This window comes from Globicephala melas, chromosome 6 (assembly GCF_963455315.2).
Source record: "Globicephala melas chromosome 6, mGloMel1.2, whole genome shotgun sequence".
NCBI lineage: Eukaryota > Metazoa > Chordata > Mammalia > Artiodactyla > Delphinidae > Globicephala > Globicephala melas.
Window position 1 is genome coordinate 111,787,368 of NC_083319.1, and position 23,055 is coordinate 111,810,422.

General features: G+C 34.5%; 2 long non-coding RNA genes across 2 annotated transcripts in view; one reads left to right on the forward strand and one right to left on the reverse strand.

Moving 5' to 3' along the window:
* Positions 1 to 382: 382 nt before the first annotated feature.
* The window catches only part of LOC132597521 (uncharacterized), an 81,142-nt gene continuing 58,469 nt past the window's right edge, over positions 383 to 23,055 (reverse strand). Inside the window, exon 3 of the long non-coding RNA XR_009564443.1 lies at positions 383 to 1,621. This is a non-coding gene — a long non-coding RNA (uncharacterized lncRNA). The remainder of the gene's footprint in view (positions 1,622 to 23,055) is intronic.
* LOC132597520 (uncharacterized) lies at positions 16,627 to 22,694 on the forward strand. Its single transcript, XR_009564442.1, has 3 exons — positions 16,627 to 16,678; positions 20,077 to 20,161; positions 22,375 to 22,694. It is a non-coding gene; the product is annotated as an uncharacterized lncRNA (long non-coding RNA).

Genomic DNA, 23,055 nt, shown 5'->3' on the forward strand with positions numbered 1-23,055 from the left:
ATTGAGTAGTTCATAACATGGTGGACAGTATAATGGGGCAGGTATGGAAACTTAAAATGGAGAGAAAGGCTCGCCAGTTTTAGATTGTTTACTGTGCCTTGCTTCTACTTCAGTGTTTTTTCCTTAGAGCCAATGAGATGAAGTTTTTTCCTTAGAGCCTTATCCCTGAAGCGAGGGATAAGTTAAGGCAAATGTGTATGAATTCAAGAAGGGATGCTTACATATCCTAAATTTTAAGGACTACTTTGGAATTGTTTAAAATGATCAAAAACTAAAAATTCCTGTTTGTTATCCTCTGATAAAATTATAATTCCAATGTTCATTGAGTTAGAAATATTTTAACATTTTATTTCAAGTTAAAATACCAAAACATTGGGCTGTATGTGTCACAACTGTTTCAAAACTCTCCAGGTAGAAGGCTGACGGAAGCATCCATGTATCACACTAAAATTTTAATTATGTTCTTTAGCTTAATACTTAAAACAGAAATATAAGAACTGTCATTCAAGTGAAAATTAGAACACTGTTGTTTAAAGCAATACAGGCATAATGATGTAGCCTCTGTGAACCATTTGGGTCAGTTAATTTCATATACCTTTCTCTTACTCTGATGAGTAGTGAGTAGCTGTATAGATACAGAGTTTCGTTTTGTTTTCATCTCAGTACCATTCAAAATATAATTGTGTGTCTTTAGTCACTTAAGTTGTTTTAGAGCATGTATGCTTCTTTTTTGATAGTAAAATTGGTTTGTGGAATATATTTGCAAGTACTCTTAAAAAGTATCTTATGTATTATTTTGACTAGTGTGTAACTCCAATCTTTAGATGACATATCAAGTCGTATTTTATCATATGCATTGGTTACTTCCCACACTCTGTTTTGTATCTTGATTAATAAATGTAGTTATATTAATGCTGACACCATTAAATAAAGTAAAACCAGGTTTATTAGTTTTCTCATGCTGTGTCACAAAATGCCACAAGTTCAGCAGTTTAAAACATCATCTAAATGCCCATATTCGTAGCAGAACTACTCAAAAGAGCCAAAAGGTTGAAGCAAGAGAAATACCCATCAAAGGATGAATGGATAAACAAAATGTGGTATGTGCACACAATGAAATATTACTTATCTGGTACATGCTACAGCGTGGATGAGCCTTGAAAACATTATGCTGAGTGAAATAAGTCAGTCCCAGAAAAATGTTGTATGATTGGAATTATATGAGGCATCTGGAGTAGTCAAATTCATAGACATAAAAAGTAGAATGGTGGATGCCAGGGGCTGCAGGGAGGTGGAAATGAAGAGTCAATTATTTAATGGGTATAGAGTTCCAGTTTTGTAAGATTAACATGTTCTGGAGATTAGTTATGGTTGAAAACAGAAAATGAAATTTGTCTTCTGAACCATTTTTTGTTCTGTTTTGTTTTTTTGCGGTGTGCGGGCCTCTCACCGTTGTGGCCTCTCCCGTTGCGGAGCACAGGCTCCCAGACGCACAGGCCCAGTGGCCATGGCTCACGGGCCCAACCGCTCCGCGGCATGTGGGATCTTCCTGGACCGGGGCACGAACTTGTGTCTCCTGAATCGGCAGGCGGACTGTCAACCACTGCGCCACCAAGGAAGCCTTGAACCATTTTAAAGTGTACCGTTTAATAATATGAACCATAATATTATGGTTTTAACCATAATTTAAAATTTTTAATAAAATTAAAATTATTTTAATTTTAAATTAAATTTAAAATAAAATATAAAAAATAAATATAAAAATATATAAAATAAAATTTTAAATTAAAATTATTTTTATTAAAAATTAAAGATTTCAGCTTTCCCCCATTGAGTATGATGGTAGCTATTGGTTTGTCATAAATGACCTTTATTAAGTTGGATATTTCCTTTCATTCCCGCTTTATTGAGAATTTTTATCATAAATGGATGCTGAATCTTGTCAGTTGCTTTCTCTACATCTGTTGGTATGATCCTATGGTTTTTATCCTTCATTTGTTTTTAATGTGGCAATTCACGTTGATTGGTTTGTGGATGTTGAACTATCCTTGCTTCCCTGGAATAAAACCCACCTGATCATGGTATATAATAATTTTTGTATGTTGTCGAATTCAGTTTACTAATATTTTGTTGAGGATTTTTACATCTATATTCATCAGAGATATTGGCCTATAATTTTCTTTTTTCAGTGTCTTTGGTTTTGGTCTCGGGGTAGTGGTGTGGCCACACAGAATAAATTTGGGAATGTTCCCTCCTCTTCAATTTTTTGGAATAATTCAAAAGGACAGGCATTAGGTCTTCTTTATATGTTTGGTAGAATTCTCCTGTGAAGCCATCTGGTCCTGGACTTTTGTTTGCCGGGAGTATTTTGATTACAAATTCAGTTTCACTACTATTGATCAGTCTGTTCATATGATCTATTTCTTCCTCAGTATTGGGAGACTGTATGTTTCCAGAAATTTATCCTTTTTTTCCTAGGTTGTCCAATTTCTTGCCATATAACTTCATAATATTCTCTTATGATTTTTTTGTATCTCTGTGGTATGGGTTGTTATTTCTCCTCTTTCATTTCTTATTTATTTGGGTCCTCTCTTTTTTTCTTGGTGGGCCTGGCTAAACACATAACTTTTTTTATCATTTCAAAAACTCAACTCTTGATTTCATTGATCTTTTCTATTTCTTTGTCTCTATTTATTTCCTCTCTGATTTTATTATTTCCTTCCTTATGCTGACTTTGGGTTTGTTTGTTCTTTACTAATAGATGGTAAGTAAGGTTGTTTATTTGAGATTTTTCTTGTTTCTTGAGGTAGGCCTATATTGTCATGAACTTCCCTTTTAGAATTGCTTTTGCTGCATTTCATAGATTTTGGAGTCTTGTGTTTTTATTTTCACTTGTCTCAAGGTATTTTCTGATTTACTCTTTGATTTCTTCATTGACTCTTTTTTTTAGTAGTATGTTTTTTAGTCTCCACATGTTTGTGCCTTTCCCATTTATCTTCCTGTTAATGATTTCTAGTTTTTTACCATGTTGTTGGAAAAACAGTATAATTTCTATCCTCTTAAATGTGTTGACTTGTTTTGTGGCCAAGCATGCTATCAGTCATGGAGAAAGCTCCATGTGCACTTGAAAAGAACATGTATTCTGCTGTTTTCAATGGATGTCTTGTAGATAATCTATTTAAGTACAACTCATCTAATTTGTCATTAAGGCCACTGTTGCTTTACAAATTTTCTGTCTGGATAATCTGTCCATTGGTGTCAGTAGGGTGTTAAAGTCTCCTACTATTATTTTATCATCAATTTCTCCCATTATGTCTGTTAATATTTGCTCTATATATTTAGGTCCTCCTATATTAGGTGCATATATGTTAAGCAATCTTACATCTTCTTCTTATATTGACTGTTTTATAATTATATAAATGATCTTTTGTCTTTTGTTATAGACTTTGTTTTAAATTCAATTTTGTTTTAAATTCTACTTTGTTTCAAATTCTACTTTGTCTGATATAAGTATTGCTACCCCAGCTTTTCTGTGGTTTCCTTTTGAATGAAATATCTTTTTTCCATCCTCTTGGTTTCAGTCTGTGTCTTTAGCTTTGAAGTGAGTCTCTTGTAGCAACAAAGTCTTTTTAATCCAATCAGCCACTCTATGTATTTTGATTGGAGTATTTTTTAGCCCATTGACAGTTAAAATGATTATTGATAGGTATATATTTATTGCTATCTTTTTACTTGTTTTCTGGTTGTTTGTATAGTGCTTCTCTGTTTTTTTCTTCTTCTTTTAGCTTTTTCCCTTGTGGTTTGATGATGTTCTTTAGTGGTATGCTTATTTTCATTCTGCTGTAGTTTTTGTGTATCTCTTGTAGGTTTCTGATTTGTGGTTACCATGGGGTTCATATATGTTGAATTATAACTATATCTACTTGTTTTACACTGATAGTCATTTAATTTCAAACACACTCTACAAACACCTACATATTTTATTCCCATTCCCCATGTTTTGTGTTTTTAATGTCATATTTTACATCTTCATATCTATTCCTTGTGTGTTTATTATAGTTTATTTTATAATATTCTTTTAATTTTGTACTAGCTTATTTTACTGGTTGATCCACAGGCTTTACTATATACTTTCCTTGTGGGTTTTTTCCTTTCCTATAGATTCTTCTTATTGTAGCTTTTTTTTTTTCCCACTTAGAGAAGACCCTTTAACATTTCTTTCATAGCAGGTTTAGGATTGATGAACTCTTAGTGTTTGCTTGCCTGAGAAATTCTTTCTCCTTCACTTCTGAATGATAAACTTGCTGGGTAGAGAATCCTAGGTTGTAGGTTTTCCCCTTTCAGTACTTTAAATATATCGTGCCACTCCCTTCTGGCTTACAAAATTTCTGCAGGAAAATCAGTTGATAGGCTTATGGGGGTTCTCTTGTATGTGGCTCCTTGTTTTTCTCTTGCTGCTTTTAAAATTCTCTCTTTAACTTTTGCCTTTGTAATTATAAATCTTTGTGTGAGTCTCTTTGAGTTCATCTGTTTTGGGACTCCCTGTGCTTCCTGTACTTGGAAATCTGTTTCCTTCTTCAGCTTTGGGAACTTTTCAGCCATAATATCATCAAATACATTTTCAACCCATTTCTTTCTCTCTCTTCTCCTTCCAGTACCCCTATAATGCAAATGTTGGAACAGTTGATGTTGTCTGAGAGGGCCACAAACTGCTCATTTCTTTTATTTTTCTTTTTGTTGTTCTGATTGGGTGATTTCCAGTGTTCTATCTTCCAGATCACTTATGTGTTCTTTGTATTACCTAGTCTGCTGTTAATTCTTTCTAGTGTGATTTTCATTTCAGTTATTTTATACTTCAGTTCTAACTGGCTCTTTTTTGTATTAAAATATTTTTTAATCCATTTATTATTTCATAGTTCTTTAGGTTAAAATTATGGGCATCAATCTGCTCAGGGCCTCACAAGGTAAAATCAAAGTATCACATGGTTTGCAGTTTTCTCCAGAAGTCCAGGATTCTTTTCCAAGCTCACATGGCTATTGCAAGAATCAGCTCTTTGTGGCTACAGGGCTGAGGTCTCCATTTCCTTGTTGGTTGTCAGCCAAGAGATCACTCCCGACTCCTAGACATTCCTTTCCAGGGGGCCCCAAAGGAAGTTCACAACATGCATGTTTACTTTCTTCTAGGCTACTTTGGAAGCATCATTCTTTTTCCTCTGCAAGCCCCCCAAGTAAACTCGCTGCTAGTAAAGGGCTAACCTGACTACATCAGATTCACCCAAGATAATCTCCCATTCTTAAAATCAGCTGCGTCATCTAACAAAACCCACAAACTACAGGAGTACAGTCCATGATATTTCAGTCCCAGGGGTTATGTAGTCAGTGTACACCAGCAATCTATGTTGTACTATTTTTCTCTCAACACAGAGTAGACAGGAGAGATGTCAGTTACTTGGATTTTGAATATGCCTAGTAAAGTCCGGACAACTTTGAAAAAGTCAGACATCTAAGGGGAAGGAGGAGAACACACTGCTGTGATAACAACCTCCCACCTGTACAACTGAGGGTAGTGACCAAGAACATAGACCCTAGAGTCAGCATGACTCTAGAGATAATTGAAAAACCTTACCACTGGCAAAAATTATGAGTTTTAAATCAATTTCCTTTTGTTCAGTCTGAAAATGTGTAATTATCAGAACAATTCTGCTATTGTCAGCTCTGCCTGATTTGCTACTGGCCTCCTGCCTCACAGCTTTGACACTGGCTTTTCCTAAGCATAAAATAATCTTCCTCCAGAAGTCTAATAGAATGGGAAGATCTTGAAATTTTTAAGAGTATATACAGTAATTGTTATTGACTAAGCAATTCTTCAAACCTTCAATGAATGAATAATACTTAATGAAGAAATAATTTATATATTTTACAACCATGTGATGTATTCCAGAGTATTAAAACAAAATTTGGAAACTAAATCACCCTAACTCATAAATTCAAAATGTCATTTTTTTCACATTTTAATATCTGAAGTAAGCAAAATTACTCCATTCCATATTTGCTTGCTTGCTTGCTTTCATAAATCCTGTTTGCCAGGCAATAATAATAACATTGCTATTAATTACATACAAATTTGGCCATAGCTGTTCATATTATTATAACTTCAATTAAGTTATGTGCGCAGTATATAAAAAAGACTGATTTCTCAAGGGAAGCAACTTCACTAACATAACAGAACTTTTCAAAGAAACATGAAAGGGGAAAGATTTCCTTCATATGAGAGCAAAATTTTTTTTTTCAGAGCTCAGGGAATATGAAAAAGAAATGCGGCTGGTTAAAATTCATTTTGACTAGATGTCTAAGAAACCTATTTAACCCAGCAAGTGTCTTAGTTCTTGACGTGCTGCATGAACATGTATCTGAACAATTAAAAGAATAACCTTGCCAAAACTAGTGACTTGGTTTTCATTCATTGTTCCTTAAGTGGGCAACCACCCATACAACAACATCATGTGCAAAACAAAGATAACAACATCTCATAGTCAAAAAGGTATTCAGAAGCACTGATTCTGAAATTGAATATATTTGAGGAAAAATTTAACTATATTTTGTGTGCATGTAACGTGTTATATCACCTAATGTTCATGATCAAAGAAATAAAGCTTTTTACAATTTAGAATTCAAATAACCTGCTAGGTAACACGTAAATCTCCTCTAGAGTTGATTTTGGTTTACTCTAGCTCTATAATAATGTAGGAAAAGAATTGTGCTCAAAGCTACAGAATATATAGCTTCGTGGTATCAAATTAATAAACCATTAGGGGTCCTCTTTGGTATTTGATTTTATAATCTGAGTTTTTAACAATTTAGGTTTCTTTTTTGAACATGTAAAACTTGCTTCCACTCTCAAAAGGAATAATAAGAAATGCTTAGTAAAGTCTTAGTCTCATTCTTCTCAGTGTGCTGCTAACCCTGATTATATTCTTGGAATTATTCCATATTAGTTCCTAGTCATCTTTCTCATCCCTTTTTATAGCTGCGTATGATTCTATTGTAAGCTCCTGTGACTGAGAGTTTGGATGCTTTCCAACCTTTACTATTTACACATAAGGATACAGTGAATAACTGTGCACACTTTGTTTGTGTTTGTTTAGCCATATACCTCTACAAATAAAAATTGTGTTTATGGTGCATCCTTAAAAGCAAGATTGTCGGGCCAAGGAGTAAATCAATTATGTACCCTTTTTAGATATTGCTACACGCCCTTCAGCAGCTCATAACAGTGCCTTTTCCTGAAGATTTCTCAGGTATTGCCACACTTTTGAAATGTTTGCCTATGTGATGCATGAGAAATAGTATCTCAGGGAAATCTTAATTTTTCTTTTTCTTTTTGCCATTAAAAGAATAACTTGTTGCTTACTTTTCCCAAGAGAAAGGAACATGCCACGCCAAGCCCTGCCATGCCTCAGGGAAAGCAGCAGGTTTTGGTCAGGAGGCAAAGCAGGAACGAGGGGAGAGCCTGGACCAGAGCCTTTACTGGGGTTTCCAAAGCAAGGGCAGGGCAGAGCGAACACTTTAAGACTGGCCGGTTTTAACAGTTCTGGTGGGTTGGCCTGTAGGAGTGGTGTCCAGTTGCCTTGAACCTGGCCGCTGGGATGATTTAGGGCAGGGGCGATCTCGGTTTGATGTGAGAGCTAGAGGGTGTGGTTTGGGATATAGATTCAGAATTGGTTTGTTTGCATATAAAAATGACGCTCCCAGGGAGCCCTTTGTTCCAAGAATTGGTTAGCCCTGAAGGGGTCAGTCTCTTTTTGGCAAGCAAGACTTTTTAAAAAAATTTATTTTACTGAAGTATAGTTGATTTACAGCGTTGTTTTTATTTCTGCTGTACAGCAAAGTCATTCAGTTATACATATATACATTCTTTTTCATATTCTTTTCCATTACGGTTTATCCCAGGATAATGAATATTGTTCCCTGTGCTCTACAGTAGGACCTTGCTGTTTATCCATTCTATATATAATAATTTGCATCTGCTAATCCCAAACTCCCAATTCATCCCTCCCTCCCTCCCCCTTGGCAACCATATCTGTTCTCTTGTCTGTGAGTTCGGCCAGCAAGATTCTGAAGACGTTGCAATATAAGATAGACATAATTTAAAAACATGCTGAATACTTTCTGCATAGCTATGAATGGATGGACTAGGTGACTTCAAAACTTCCTATTGCCTTAAGGTGCATATCATGCAGATACATGGCCGGATAGAGAAAAAATGCAGTCCTTTCCATCATAAAGAGATTGGCATTTGCAGGAACTCCTACATGCTATATTAATGACTCTGAAGTACTGTTGCTGTAATGTGAGTAATGTGCCACTAGGTGGTGCCTAGACACTGGTCTGCTTGATTAAACACCCTGGCTTCCCAGAGGGGTGGATAACTTGAGTTTCAGCTCATTTTTCCATTCATTTGATACTTTCTCTGACCAATATGTATCTCTTTAGGATGACAGTTCAAACACTTCATAGTTTATTCATAGAAAATATCAAGCAAGTCTAGTAAGATTTAAAGAACTATGCATACCTGGGTACAATTCATACCTGGGTATCTTTTTGTTCCTCAATCATTATCCAGTATAATTTAATCTGATCCTTAAAATTATTCTTTTTTCCTTAAAAAAGGAAATATATATATATATATATATATATATATATATATATATATATATATATATACACACACACATATCACTTTTTCTTTTCCATTGTTCCATCAGTGGACACGTAGGTTGCTCCATGTCTTGGCTATTGTAAATAATGCTGCAGTAAACATGGGGGTGAGTCTATCTTTTAGAATTAGTGTTTTCCTTTCTTTGGATTAATACTCAGAAAACATGGAATTGCTGGATCATATGGGAGTTCTATTTTTAATTCTTTGAGGAACTTCCATACTATCTTCCATAGTGGCTGCACCAACGTACCTACCCACCGACAGTGGAGGACGGTTCCCTTTTCTCCACATCCTCGCCAATACTTGTTATTTGTTGTCTTTTAGATAATAGCCATTCTAACAATTGTGAGGTGACTTCTCATTGTGTTTTTTTTTTGGTGGGGGCGGGGTACGCTGGCCTCTCACTGTTGTGGCCTCTCCCGTTGCGGAGCACAGGCTCCGGACGCACAGGCTCAGCGGCCATGGCTCACCGGCACAGCCGCTCCACGGCATGTGGGATCTTCCCGGACCGGGGCACAAACCCGTGTCCCCTGCATCGTCAGGCAGACTCTCAAGCACTGCGCCACCAGGGAAGCCCTCACTGTGGTTTTGATTTGCATTTTCCTGATGATTAGTGATATGGAGCCTCTTTCCATATACCTGTTGACCAGCTGTATGTCTTCTTTGGAAAAATGTCTATTGAGATCCTCTACCTATTTTTTAATTGGATTGATTTTTTTGGTATCATTGTATGAGTTCTTTATGTATTTTGGATACTAACCCCTTATCAAATATATAATTTGCAAATATTTTCTCCCATTCAATAGGTTGCCTTTTCATTTTGTTCATGGTTTCCTTTGCTGTGCTGAAGCCTTTTAGTTTGAGGTAATACTACTTATTTCTTTTTACTTTTGTTGCCTTTGCTTGTGGTGTCAAACCAAAATATAATTGCCAAGACTGATGTCAAGGAGCTTACCACCTGTGTTTTCTTCTATGACTTTTATGGTTTCAGGTCTTATACTCAAGTTTTTAATCCATTTTGAGTTAATTTGTGTGTATGGTATAAGACAGGGATCCAGTTTCATTCTTTGGCACATGGCTGTCCCATTTAATTATTGAAGAGACTGTCCTTTCTCCATTTTGTATTCTTGGCTACTTTGTTGTAAATTAATTGATGTTATGTGTGTGATTTTTTTAATGGGGTTCTCTATTTTGATTGATTATTCTAGGTATCTGTTTTTATGCCAATAACATGCTCTTTTCATTAACATTGTGTTGTAATAGGACTTGAAATCAGAAAGTGTGATGACTCCAGCTTTGTTCATCTTTATTATTGCTTTGGCTAGTCAGTGTCTTTTTCTGATCCCATACACATTTTAAGTTTGTTTATTCTATTTCTGTGAAGAATGCCATTGGATGTTTGATAGGGATTGCACTGAATCCGCAGATGGCTTTGGGTGGTGTGGACATTTAAACAGTATTCTTCCAATCCATGAGCAAAGAAAATTTTCCAGTAGTTTGTGTCTTCTTCAACTTGTTTCATCAATGTCTCATAGTTTTCAGTGCATAGCTCTTTCACCTCCTAAGTATTTTATTATTTTTGATGCAGTTGTGAGATTGTTTTCTTAAATTCTTTCTGATAGTTATTAGTGTATCAAAATGCAACAGATATTTTTATATTGATTTTATATCCTGAAGTTTTACTGAATTCATTTATTAGTTCTAACAGTTTTGGGGTAGTGTCTTTAGGGTTTTCTATACATACTGTCATGTTATCTGCAAATCATGACAGTTTTACTTCTTAATTTTTCTTTTAATATGTTAATGGATATGTGTATCTTTGCCTTTGAATTGTTCTAATATATTTTGCTCATTTGTTACATAAACTTTGTTCCCATCCCTCAGTTTTAAGACATATTTTTCTGTGATATGTGAATTCTAGTGTTTTTTCTCAGTTTTCACTTTGACTTGGACTTCTATTATGTCGTTTTCTTGATACATTAGGGAAAAGGCTCTTTCTTTTGTTTCCTTATTCGTGTTTCCCCCAGTAGAAAAGGATCCAGAAAAGGAAAAAGAAAATGAATGAAATTAATAAGTCATCATATCCTGTTCAGTGCTGGAGGGGAGAGAGGGAAATAAATTTTTTAAAAGCTGATATGAATTGAAGTTATAAATGAAGGAAAAGAGGACAGAAGATGGTTTTCCCTGAAAGTTGCAAAAGGTCATAGATTCAACCTAAGGTGGTTTCAGTCAGTGAGAAGGAAGATATCAGACCAGGTCTGAAGGCATGAATAGGAGCAGGGAAAACAGATGATGAACAACAAAAGAACACTCAGTTTTGTAACCTGCAAATTGCAGACTGTAAGCTACATTATGTATTCATCTACACAGGAAAAAGTCTAATGAAATGACACAAAAAATTAGTAAGTGTTCCTGAATAATCAAAATGCAGATAGCTTTTAAAAATTGTTTATTTTATATTGGAGTGTAGTTGATTAACAATGTTATTAGTTTCAGGTGTACATATACATGTATCTACTCTTTTTCAAATTCTTTTCCCATTTAAGGTTATTACAGAGTATTGAGCAGAGTTCCCTGTGCTATACAGTAGGACCTTGTTGGCAATCTGTTTTAAATATGGGAGTGTGTACATGTCAATCCCAAACTCCCTAACTATCCCTCCCCCCCCCCCAGTAGCCATAAGTTTGTTTTCTAAGTCAGTGAATCTTTTCTGCTTTGTAGATAAGTTCATTTGTATCATTTTTTTTAGACTCTGCAATAAGCCATATCATATGATATTTGTCTGACTTACTTCACTTAGTATGATAATCTCCAGGTCCATCCATGTTGCTGCAAATGGCATTATTTCATTTTTCTTTTTAATGGCTGAGGGGTATTTCATTGTGTACATATGTACCACATCTTCTTTATTCATTCATTTGTCAATGGACACTTAGATTGCTTCCATGTCTTGGCTATTGTAAAAACAGTGCTGCAGTGAACATTGTGGTGCATGTATCCTTTCCAACCATGTCTTTCTCTGGATATATGCCCAGGAGTGGGATTTCTAGATCATATGGTAGCTCTACTTTTAGTTTTTTAAGGAACCTCCATACTGTTCTCCATAGTGGCTGCACCAATTTACATTCCCACCATCAGTGCGAGAGGGTTCCCTTTTCTCCACACCCTCTCCAGCATTTGTTGTTTGTAGATTTTTTGATGATGGCCATTCTGACTGGTGTGAGGTGATACCCCATTGTGGTTTCAATTTGCATTTCTCTAATAATTAGCGATGTTGAGCATCTTTTCATGTGCCTCTTGGCCATCTTTATGTCTTCTTTGGAGAAATGTCTATTTAGGTCTCCTGCCCATTTTTTGATTGGGTTGTTTGTTTTTTTGATATTGGGCTGCGTGAGCTGTTTGTAAATTTTGGAGATTAATCCCTTGTCAGTCACATCATTTGCAAATATTTTCTCCCATTCTGCAGGCTGTCTTTTCATTTTGTTTATGGATTCCTTTGCAGTGCAAAAGCTTTTAAGTTTAATTAGGTCCCCTTTGTTTATTTTTGGTTTTAGTTCCATTACTCTAGGAGATAGATCAAAAAAGATGTTGCTGTGATTTATGTCAAAGAGTGTTGTGCCTGCGTTTTCCTCTAAGTCTTCCCTGAATAATCAAAATGCAGGTAGCTTTTTATTTTTCATTACTTGGCAACCTTCCCTTTAAATGAGCTTGCATCATTTAATGATCACAAAAATAGGCATCAAAATATTAGTCAAGTCAAATATAAAGCTCTAATTTAAAGGGTCTGTATGAAATATTACAGTGGTGGTGATATATTTACACAATTTATGCTAGTCACATATTCCCATGTGTTTAATAAGAATATTTTTGAAAAATTAAAATATCAAATTGGCCTAGGTGATAAATATCTTGATTCTTCCCACACACTGAAACATGAGCTTAAAACCATACAGCTATTAAAATTCATCTGATAAATTATTAAACACATTTCAAGAAGAAAGTTTGAGTTTTCTTTCAATAGACTTCAAGAAGCTAACATTAAAAATTAACTTACTAATAAGATGATTACATGTATTTAAACTTTATAATAAAGAATGCCTATGTGTATATATTCTATGTAAATTTAGTCAGTGTGAAGATGTGACTCACCACTGCTTGTAGTAGTATGCCTACTGATTTGTTTCTATGTACAGTTATAAAGCCAACGTAACATACAATGGGAGTAGAAGAGTGATTGCACAGTATGTTGTAAATATATCATAAAAAAGGAAAAGGCCATAAATTATTCAATGGAGTTGTAAAAATTATTTAAAATCTATATTACCATAAATAAGCCCTCTGAAAGATGAGTTGAATATATTCTTTTTGATAAAAGATAATTTGCAAATTGCATGGTAATATGACTTCAGTACTAATCAATTCCTCATCCGAATCTAACAGTTGTCTTAATCAGTGCTGATTAAATTAGCTTAATTTTTAATAAAGATGACAGATATTTAACAGTTATGGAAATAGACAGTAAATGGTAAGGCAAAGGGTGGCTACATTATGACCAGAAGTAACCCCAACTATCTCATGTTCAAAGAATTATCTAATAACATAGAAAGGGGCTCATAATAATTAGTAGAATTCTCTGTTGGAGTCCAAACACAGTGTTAAAATAACATTTAAGACTGCAGTAATTTATATAAGATGCTTGGCAGGTGAAGAGTATATTGTGTTATAACAGAAATTATAGCAGGAATAATAATATTATTTGTGTCATTCAGCCTGAAATTCTAGATACAATATTTGGAGAGTGTTAAAATGATATCTGGAAAAATGTTATTATCAAACAAGACTAGCAAGGGTAAAGTATATATAATACACATGAATTATATATAATTCATCTGTTCTCAGTGTTTAGTGGGATGCCATATTTAATGAAACTAAAGAAGGTCAAAATTTAACAGATTTTCATTTACATATAAGTTTTATTTGGCCAGTGAGTGATTTAACACCAACCTTCCTTCGTTCTTTCTTCAGTCTCAAAACACACCTACCTGGTCCTTGGCACTGAAACATTTCACTGCTGTGCCCAACTGTGGGCATTCCTCAGGATTTGATCATAGCCTAGAGCTGTTCCCTACTGTAACCCTCTAAAAGTGAATTCCCAGGAGCCTCTCCTTTGTAAACTTGATCGTGGTTGTAATTTCACTTCTCTGTGTGGTTTATTTAATTAATGCTTGTTTTGCCCACCAAATTTAAAATCCACTGAAGCAATAACATGTCTAGTCTTCTTTACCTTTTCATCCCCATTATTTACCATAATTCCTTGTGTATATTAGAAGATCAATACCTGTTGAATGAATCTTTTTTCTTAAGTCCTTCACTTCTATTAGTGGTGCCTCAATTTTCCCATTCTCCTTTTTTGGAGAACATTTACAGTTTCTATGTTTTACTTCCCATTTGAAATTGCCTTTCAGTATTTTTGTTTTTCAAGAATGCCTGCATATACTAATCATGTAGTAGCTTTTAGTGCTCAGATATTATTTAAAATTATTCTTACTACTACTATTATTATAACTCAAAATGTCACATTTACTTCCTTAGCTTATAATACCCCTCAATCTTGGGTTGTTGCAGAGGGCTCCAAATTAGTCTTTCTCTCTCTTCCTTTACTTCATTGGCTTAAATTTGCCAAACTCATTTTATTTTATATCTCCTTCCGTTCATTCAGTGTTAACTCTGTTACTTATCAAACCACATACAAATAACCTGACTTTTAAAAGTTACATGATATCGAGTCTGCAGTATATTACTGACCTTAAAGACCATATACTCACCCCTCACGCTTCTTTCCTGTAGAGTATGCCCTCTCCTTAACGCCATTTCTTCTTGCCTCCTGCCTTTACTTATGCTGTCCTATCAGCTCAAAGTGATTTGTTCTCTCTGCTATACATCTTGTTACCAAACCAAGACACTTATGAGTTACTAAAATACGTTTAAAAACCAAAACTAAATTGTAAAAATCCTTTCATGAGATTCTAGGGAATAAAAAAAGTCTGAGAGTTTAAGTTAAATGTAATAAGGAGAAGCATTATATAGATGCTATTTTAATCAATATTTTAATCAAACATCCTAAAGCATAAGAGATATTATATTTATAAGCAAGCAATTACTCTTCAATCAAATAGTTTATAAATACTAAAGAAGTGACATTAGTAAATTTCATTCAGTGATGGGTATTTGGGACATGTTGCTGATGTGAATAGTTCTAATTCAAGCATGAGTTGTCTGTTAATCACATAAATGTGTTTGAAGATTTTAAAAAGTGCTCACTCTTTCAGAAATGAGTCATTTTACTGAAGTAGTAAAGAGATCCCCTTCTTGGAACTCACATGCTTCTCTGGCCCTCACCCTTTTAAAACATAAATGGTTTGTGAGAAATGCTTAAACTTGCTATAAGAAGCCTGCTTTATAAAAGAGTAATTATACTTAAATCTAAAATAAATGTTATACAATGCAAATGAACCAATTATATTTATATGCTTGGCTATCATATTTTCTTAAAGGGAATCACATCTGTCATCTATTAAAAGTGTTCTCTCTGAAACTCTAATTCAAAAAGACACATGCGCCCCTGTGTTCATTGCAGCACTATTTACAACAGCCAAGACATGGAAGCAACCTAAATGTCCGTCTACAGATGAATGGATAAATACAATGGAATTCTATGCAGTTATACAAAGGAATGAAATAGTGTCATTTGCAGCAGTATGGATGGACCTCGAGATTGTCATACTAACTGAAGTAAGTCAGAGAAAGACAAATACCATATGATATCGCTTATATGTGGAATCTAAAAATATGATACAAATGAACTTATTTACAGAACAGAAACAGACCCATAGACATAGAAAAAGTAATTTATGGTTGCCAAAGGGCAAGGGGGGCAGGGATAAATTAGAGGCTTGGGATTAACTGATGCAAACTACTATACATAAAATAGATCAACAACAAGGTCCTCTTGTATAGCACACGGAACTATACTCAGTATCTTGTAATAACCTATAATGGAAGAGAATGTGGAAAAAGTATATATGTTTTATATATATGTATAACTGAATCACTTTGCTGTACACCAGAAACTAACATAACATGGTAAATTAACTATATTTCAACTAGAATGAATGAATGTGTTCCCTCTGATTGAGCTCTTTGTTGAATGTCAAGTACTTCAGTTTACCAGGATTGCAGTGAAGGATCTGAAGTTATGATGCTGATCACTTACCTTGTTCGTTTACAACATTATCTTGATGCACATCAAGACTCCACTATCTCAAGTTGCAAAAAAAAAAAAATGACAGTAAACAACATTTTAGCAGAGTCTCTCATGAATGTCGAGGACCACACACAAATCTTCTTCATGGTGATAATAATCTTTATATTTAGTTTTATAATTTCTGACTATTTTATTATATAACTTGACATGTTCATCAAAGAAAAAATCGAAAGAAGTTAAAAGAAAAAGAACCACTCCTGAGGAATATTTTTTCCACCACATAATTTAAAATCCTTAATCATGAATTAACTTGCTACTCTCATTTTCTTATCTCTTTGGGGAGAGAAAGAATAAGTTATCAAGAATCACCATCATTGTTTTACACACACACACAGTGATTTTTATTTATCGTTTTTAGTTTGGATTTGTTGTTTAAGTTTTTTGCTCTTCATTACTTCACATAAAGACACTTGCCACTGGAATCATTTCTTGTTGCCTGAAATACATCCTAGACAATTTCCTTTAGTGTGGGTCTCCTGCAGTGAAATCTCCCAGTTTTTATTTATCTCAATGCCATTTTTCCTCCGAACTTGACAGATATTGTCACTGGTTACAGAATTCTAACTTGGCCATTTTTTTTCAGCAGATGGAAGACATTTTACTGTCTCTGGCTGTCAGATGTCAGTCATTTGAAGGTAACTGTTTTCTTTTGTTTTTATATTTTTCTCTTTGATTTTCTGTGAGTTCAATCAAATGCGTCTTGGTGTTCATTTTCTGTTGTCTCTTTGAAACACTGCTCTTATGTTTTATTCATTCTTGTTGGTATGTTTATATTTGAGTTTACAGTTGGTTAATTGATTCCATTAAACTAGGGTGTCTCTACCAGATAAAGGAAGCCCCATATAGCTTCTGTTAATGCTTTGCGTGATTTTAAAGCCCTGATTTAGTTTCTCAGAAAAGTTTAAATTCATTTTTCTGTTTTTAACATAAAAATTACAATTATGCTAGTTTATTTGCTTCCAGAAGAATCAAGATTCCAAAGATTTCCGAAAAATTGGTTATCCTCAAATTGTAACTTGAAATATGGAAGAAGACACCTTACCTACAATTCAAAATGGGGAAGTATTTCCATGAAATGTGATGAGTTAACTGTACTTTATCAGATTTATTTTTGTACTTGTTTCTTGTATTTAAAAACTTAATGTTAACATATTTGATTAGTTTTCATGACGGTTTGAATTACTTCTCCCACACTCAACATTTCTGTATGTTTTTCTAGACACCAGTATGTGGAATCTTATTAGCATTATATAAATTTCTGAATCAAAGACATCTGGAGGGATAGCATTCTTAGGAGGAAAAGGGCAGAACTGCCCAGAGTATAAAAATCATGTATTTCAGTTTCAGAATTCACCTTTCATTTTAATTTTTCAGTTCATCTACGTTGCTTAAGGTCATGAATATAAAATAAGTAACAGAATATAATTAGCATTTTACTATGAGTGAACAAAATTACAATTAAGTTGCATTTGCCAAAAATGCAATGTACATTTTAGGTAGACAGTAATCAAACAACTTTTAAAATTATCCTGTTGCCTAGTTGAATATAGAGTGTAGGTTATCTATGAAAATCATAGTATATCCTGAATTAAATATGTCCCCAGTCATCACTAAAACCATTGAGGCACCTACACAGGGAATTTAAAAGAGCTTCACCAGAGACTATTCACTTGCTTCCTAAAAGAAGTACTATTTAGTCCTGGTGAGGAATAAAAAAAAAATTTTTTTAATCTATATCATCTGTATATTTTATGTAATCCTAAAATCTTGTTAGGATTACATCTGGCAAAGCATCCAAGAGAATTTTTTGTAGAATGTGTAATCATATAAAAATTCAGTTATTATAACCTCTTACCACACTCTTATCCCTAGATGACATTATTTCAAAACTTTCAGAGAATCAAGAATAATTTGTTCCTAAGAAAAACTTGAGTATTCCAGTCTTATTCTTAATGACTCCCAAATTACCAGCCAAGGGACCTTTTTCTTCTTTAAATGTTCTACCTTCCTTCTTTCAACCCTTATTTCTCCACTCATATTTTTCTTTTATTTTCAGGTATCTGACATGAGAGCAGACAAGAATTTGTTTTTTAGAACTCATAGGCAAGAAACATAACCACGTTTTAAAATTTCTAAGGGAAGTTAAACCCAGTGTGAGCACTTTACATACTTAGCGTGGATATCGGGACATCTGGATTGAGCCAATCTCAGGGCCCCTACCCATTTCTACTGGATAGGAAATGATGCCAGGGGGTTTATGTTGTCAATGGGAAGAGGCCTCAGCACAGAAGCCTTTGCCACTTCTGCTACAAGAAGCTTTTGGCCTGTCCTCTGTTCTCTGCCAGCCCTTGACATCATTTAGGCACAGATTTGCCCTTCACACCAGCTTCTTCATGACAGGGAGACCATACCTTTTCTTGCTGCTTTTAATGATGCTGAGCTACTTGTCAGCTGCCTGAAGATTTTCTTTCAATAGGCCCTGGAAATTCAAAGACAGTTCCTTTGGCAATAAGAAAAGTCTTGACCCTAGAAAACCTAGGTGTGATTAGAATGTTTTTAATAGGTGAGAGATAGGAACAAGCATAACAGAAAATATTCTTTTCAGCCTTTCTGTTTCACACATATAAGGAGACAGAAATGAGTGTCTCAGTAAATTACCGTGCCACATATACAAACCATGTTTCAGGGACCAAGGATACAGATGGCTGTTTCTTATTCTCCCCCATGAGAAGCTTTCTGCAAGATTGGTCCAAAGAACACAGGTGGTTTTGTATAGTCTATGAACTAGTAGTTTCAGAGAAAAAGAAAAAAATATATAATTTTTTTACATATTTCACACATTTTAAATGTAAGATTAAGTGTATTTTTCCTTATTAACAGTTGTTGCATCGCATGCCTGATTTATAAATCAATAATAACTGTTAGAGTGTATGCCATGATAATAGTTAAGAATGACTTTCTAAATTAAAAAAAAAAAATCAAGACACCAATGACATTGTACATTGCAAATCAGTATGTGCTGGAGGAACTCGAGTTATGTTTTTTAAAGAAGCAGAGGAAGAAAGAAGGGTGTATACTTGATAAATGGATTTTACTGGGCCAGCAGTCTCCAGTGCATTGACTATTAAGATGCTTTATCCAATAGTGGAACAAAGGATCAACACTTTGTGCAATTTTCTAACAAAACACAGTGGACTTTCTGGTAAGCCATTTGATTTTTTTTTTCCTGAGAAAGTGCACAACAGTGCCTTCTGGGATAACGGTTTTTAAATTTCTCTCTATAAAAGTAGAATCCAAAACTACATAGAATTGCACTGATCCAGCAAAAACAGCTAAAGTAACATTATTGCTGAGAGGACTGCAAAGGAAAGCACCAGGTTACATTTGTTCAGAAAGAAAGTTAATTTCCAAATCCATTTTTCAAAAGATACTCTTGCAAAACACCAGTTTAATTCAGTGGGAGAGAGCACATCTCATGCATAGATGATAAACCAGATAACCTCCTGTGGGCCCAAGATCTTGGCAAGTCTGTACCTACCCTAGTAATTAGGTTCGAAAACCAATATCCCAGAGAAAAATGGAGAAGTAACTGAATTTACATTGCTAACACCCAAAGGAATGAGGACTCGTAAAAGAAATTAAATTCAGATATGGAAAAATAAAAGTATAACAATTTAAAAATAGAATATAAATAAACAGTATATTTGATTTCCAAAATCCTACTGTGAACCAGAGAGTATTACCTCCATTTCACATTTGATGAAATGGAGATCAAAGATTGTATTTGTTTTCTAGTTATGCATAACAAATGACCACACATTCAGTGGCTTAAACCAACATACATTTATTAACTCACAGTCTCTGTAGGTAGAGTTCCTGGCATACCGTCTACCTGAATCCTCCGTGTCAGGGGCTTACTGGGATGTAATGCAGGTTCAGTCAGGGATGCCCTCACATTAGAGACTCAAATGGGGATAGGGCTGCTTCCAAGATCATCCAGGTTCTTAGAGAATTCATTTCCTTATGGTTGTAGGTTGAAAGTTTCAGTTTCTTGATGGAGACAATACTCAGATCCTGAGGCCACCGGCAGCTCCTTGCCATGCGACCGATAAAATGATGTAAGTTGTAGTTTTAATATGTCTATTATGAAGATCTATTCAAGTGATGCTTGGCCTTTCAATTTTCCTTTTCTTTAAAATGCTTATTTTTATGTTTTGTTGATTTTTCTTTTTTTCCCTCAGTTTTATTGAGATACAATTGTTGTATAATGGTATATTCGTTTCAGGTAGACAACATAATGATTTGAAATGATTACTACAATAAGTTAACACCTGTCACCTCACATGATTACAGATTTTTTGTGTGACGAGAATTTTTAAGACCTAATCTACAGTAATTTTCAAATACACAAAACAATATTGTTAACTAAAGTCATCAGACTATCACATGCCTAAAACTTATTTATCTTATAACTGGAAGTTTGTACCTTTTGAGCACCTTCACCCATTTCCCCCACCCCTCATGTCTGACAACCACCAATTTGTTGTCTGCTTCTATAAACTCAGTGATTGTAGATTCCACATGTGAGATAATACATTGTATGTCTTCCTGTGCCTGAATTATTTACTTAGCATAATGCCCTCAAGGTCCATCCTTATTGTCAAAAATGACAGGATTTCCTTTATGGTGGAATAATATTTCATTGCATACATGTGTGTATATATGTATGTGTGTGTGTGTGTGTGTGTGTGTGTGTGTGTATATCTGCTTCATCCATTCATCCGTAGATGGACACTTAGGTTGTTTTCATGTCTTGGCTATTTTAAATAATGTTGAAATGAATATGGGGGTATAGATATCTCTTCAAAATAGTGTTTTTGTTTCCTATTGAGTGGGATTGCTGGATTATATGGCAGTTCTATTTTTAGTTTTTTGAGGACCCTGTATACTGTTTTCCATAGCGGCTACACCAATTTGCATTTCCATCAACAGTGAATAAGGGTCCCCGTTTTTCCACATCCTCACCAACGCTTGTTATCTCTTGTGTTTTTGATGATAGCCTTTCTAGCAGGGATGGGGTGATGTCTCGTTGTTGTGTTGATTTGCATTTCCCTGATGATTAGTGAAGTTGAGCATCTTTTCATGTACTGGTTGGCCGCTTGACTTCATTGAAAAATGTCTATTCAGTTCCTCTGCCTATTTTTAATCAGATTATTATTATTATTTGCTATTGAATTGTATGAGTTCTTTATACATTTTGGCTATTAACCCATATCAGATGCATGGTTTTCAAATAATTTCTCCCATTCCATAAGTTGCCTTTTCATTTTGTTGATGGTTGCCTTTGCTGTGCAGAAGCTTTTTGGCTTGAGGTTGTCTTATTTTTTGTTTTCATTGCCTTTGCTTTTGGTGTCAAACATAAAAGTCATTGCCAAGACTGATGTCAAGGACCTTACTCCTCATGGTTTTTTTCTAGGAGTTTACAGTGTCTGATATTACATTCAAGTTTAATCCATTTTGACTTGATTTTTGTGTACAGTGTAAGATAGGGATCCAGCTTCATTCTTCGGCATGTGGCAGCCTAGTTTCCCCAGCACCACTTATTGAAGAGACTGTCCTTCTCCACTGTGTATTCTTGGCTACTTTGTTGTAAATTAACTGACCATATATGTGTGATTTTTTTAATAGGCTCTCTATTTGACTGTTCAAGGTGTGTGTTTTTATGCCAACACCACGCTATTTTATTACTGCATTGTAATATAGTTTGAAATCAGAAAGCATGATGCCTCCACCTTTGTTTTTTCTTTCTTATGATTGCTTTGGCTATTCAGTCTTTTGTGGTCCTATGTAAATTTTAGGATTGTTTGTCCGTTTTCTGTGAAAAATGCTGTTTGAATTTTGAGAGGGATTGCATGTAATCTGCAGATTGCTTTGGGTTACAGACATTGTAACAGTATTAATTTCCAATCAATGAACACAGACTACCTTTGCATTTACTTGTGCCTTTAATTTCTTTAATTAATGTTTGTAGTTTTCTGTGTACAGAACTTTTGCCTCCTTGGTTAAATTAATCTTGGGTATTCTTTTTGATGTGATAAAATAGGATTGTTTCTTTAATTTCTCTTTTTGATAGTGTGTTATTTATAGAATTGCAACACATTTGTATATTGATTTTTTATTATGTAACTTTACTAAATTCAATTATTAGTTCTAACAGTTTTTGGTGGAGTCCTTCGGGTTTTCTGTATATAATATCATGCCGTCTGCAAATAGGGAAAGTTATACTTCTTTCTTTCCAATTTGAATGCCTTTTATTTCTTTTTCTTGCTAGTTGCCATGGCTAGGACGTTCAGTACCATGTTGAATACAAATGGTGAGAGTGGGCACCCTCGTCTTATTCCTGATCTTGGAGGAAAAGCTTTTCACTGTTGAAAATGATGCTGGCTATGGATTTGTCATATATGGTCTTTAGTACACTGAGTTACATTTCTTTTACGCCTAACTTGTTGAGGGATTTTTTTAATTATAAATGAATGTTTGATTTTGTCAGATACTTCTTCTGCATCTATTGAAATGATCATATGATTTTTAACCTCCATTTTGTTAACATGGTGTATCACATTGATTGGTTGATTTGTGGACACTGAACCATCCTGGTATCTGTGGAATAAATCCTGCTTGATCATGGTATCTGTGGAATAAATCCTGCTTGATCATGATATATTAGGATAGTTCTAGCCTCATAAAAGACTTCAGAAGTGTCCCTTCTCTTCTATTTTCTGAAGAGAAGTATTCCAATTGGGTATAGCAATTATATTTGAATAATTGGTATATTTCCTTTAAAAATATCTGGTAGATTTCAGCAATGAAACCAACTAGACAAGTTTTCTTTCACAGAAGAATTTGACAGGTAAGTAATTATTCAGGGTGCCTCTTTCTTCTTGAGGAAGTTTTATAGTTTGTGTCTTTTAAAGAATTCTTCATCTCATCTAATTTGCCAAAGTTATGGGCA